The sequence below is a fragment of the Rhinopithecus roxellana genome, chromosome 11, assembly GCF_007565055.1.
Source record: "Rhinopithecus roxellana isolate Shanxi Qingling chromosome 11, ASM756505v1, whole genome shotgun sequence".
Taxonomy (NCBI): Eukaryota; Metazoa; Chordata; class Mammalia; order Primates; family Cercopithecidae; genus Rhinopithecus; species Rhinopithecus roxellana.
The window spans coordinates 26931408-26933457 of NC_044559.1; the positions used below are offsets into that span (position 1 = coordinate 26931408).

The 2050-nt window shown below is 44.1% G+C and overlaps 1 non-coding gene across 1 annotated transcript; it reads right to left on the bottom strand.

The window, feature by feature from the left end:
• Positions 1-265: 265 nt before the first annotated feature.
• Positions 266-371, bottom strand: LOC115900547. Its single transcript, XR_004060228.1, has one exon. It is a non-coding gene; the product is annotated as a U6 spliceosomal RNA (small nuclear RNA).
• Between the last annotated feature and the right edge of the window lie 1679 nt (positions 372-2050).

The following is a 2050-nucleotide window of genomic DNA, read 5'->3' on the forward strand; positions in this document are numbered from 1 at the left end:
GTACCTGGCACATTCCTGGAACAGTGCAAATTGGTATCCACCTGAAGTGAGGGGAAACATAACTAGAGAAAGAATCAGATTGTAAATGATGGGGATAGATTTTACTTTGAATGGAATAAACAACCATTGCAGGGCTTTGAGCATAGGGTGGGCATGATTTGCTTTTGTTTATTTAGTTTACAGTAGCTGAATTGAGATACCATTCACATGCCATACAATTTATTATTTTCAGTGCCTACAATTCAGTGGCTTTTAGTATATTCATAAGCGTATGGAATGTCACATGAATTTCCATGTCATGCTTACGCAGGGGCCAGGTTCCTCTTCTCTGTGTGTTCCAGTTTTAGCAGATGTGCTGCCCAAGCGAGCACCTGAGTTTGACTTGCGCAGCGACCCTCTCGCCGCTGGGTTGAGAATAGCCAGAAGGAGCCAGGCTGCGGAGAAGCAGGGGACCTGGAGGGTGCGCCTGTGAATCCAGTGACAAAGGACGGTGTTTCCAGCTGCGATGGTGAGTAGCAGGGACATGGTAACAATCCATGGGGTTCTGGGTCTTCCAAAGGCAGAGACAACAGGATTTCCTGATGGGTTGGGTGTTGCAAGTGCTGTTTGTTCTGTTCAAAATTAGGACGTCCTAGACAGGAAACGGGAACTGAAAGGGCAGCCAGTTCCCGCCCACAGACACAGAAAAAGGAAGAGCTGTTTTCTGCTTCTAGTGACAGGAGACACCTGATGTGGTGCAGATTTTGTGAAACGAAGGAAGGTCTCCAACTTCCAAGCCCGAAGTCCCTAGACATACATAGAGTCGAGGAGTGGAGCCACTAAATTTCCCCGAGAGAGAGTACCACCAGCCCAAGAACCAAATAGTGACTATGTCCACAGCAGCCACTCAGGACAAAGGGAAGTAACAGACAGACGTCCAAAAACCAGTACATAGCGATGACCAAATAAACGGATGGCTACACACTGTTTTAGGAATTTGTACTGTGTTACTGCATTGCTCCTATGTTTTTGCTTTTCTCTCCTTCTCTGTTGCTCTCTTTTTCTGTCTCTCCGTTCTTCTCCATATTTCTCTCCATTTCTCCCTTTCTATTCTCTCTTACTTTCTCTCTCTGTATCTCTCTCTCTCCATTTCTCTTTCTATCTCTCTATATATTTCTTCCCGTCTATTCTCTCCCATCCAGCTTTCTCTCTTTCCCTCTGTGTGTGTATGTGTGTATCTGCTTGTATGTCTCTGTTTTTTCTCTTTCTATATATATTTCTTTCTCTCTCTTAATTGTTAAAGCACTTCTTTGAAGGCTGTCTAACATTGTCTTGGCTCAGTAAAAAAGACAGGAGAGTTTCCACACCACAGTAGGTATTGGTGGGAGGATCAGAGCTCCTGGATTCTCTGTCTGGCCATGGCAGCGCCAGGTTTGCATGGTGCCATGTACCCCCAGGAGTTACTGAAATGGTAATGAGGTTGGGAAGTGTAAAAACAAGAAGGAAAATTTGAGGACAACCAAGGTGGACAACCTCCCCGCTCCAAGGTTTTTTTTTAGAGCTTTTGATTACCAGAGGCCTTATTTTATATCGCAATTAAGAAGACTTGAAAAGTACCTCATCAAACAAGCATGCATAAATGAAAGCATTGGGGAACCAACTGGGTACAGTTAATTGTATTTACACTCTCTCTCCACTCTGGCTTTATTTATCGCCAAGCAGCTGGAAGGGTAGAATCCACCAGAGGGTAAATCACTAGTTCTGTGTGAACGGAAATGTCTTTCTAGTACATTGTTCAAAAATAGATCACAAGTGAGATTGACACAATCCAGAGTAGCTTGTTTTCCTCCTTAAATGTCATGGTAATGCGCTCCTGTCTCGACAAAGCCCAGGTTGCACAGCTATGCACAAAGGCCGGGGTTCTCGAGTTCCTCTGGCTCCTATTTGAGGAAATGCTGTGTTCAAATCCAGAAGGAAAATGCCAGGGTTGAAGTTCAAATGCAAAAAAACACCAATTAGAGAAAACAATCTGCTAAGCCCATTATATCCGGTTTAACAACCATCCTTTATT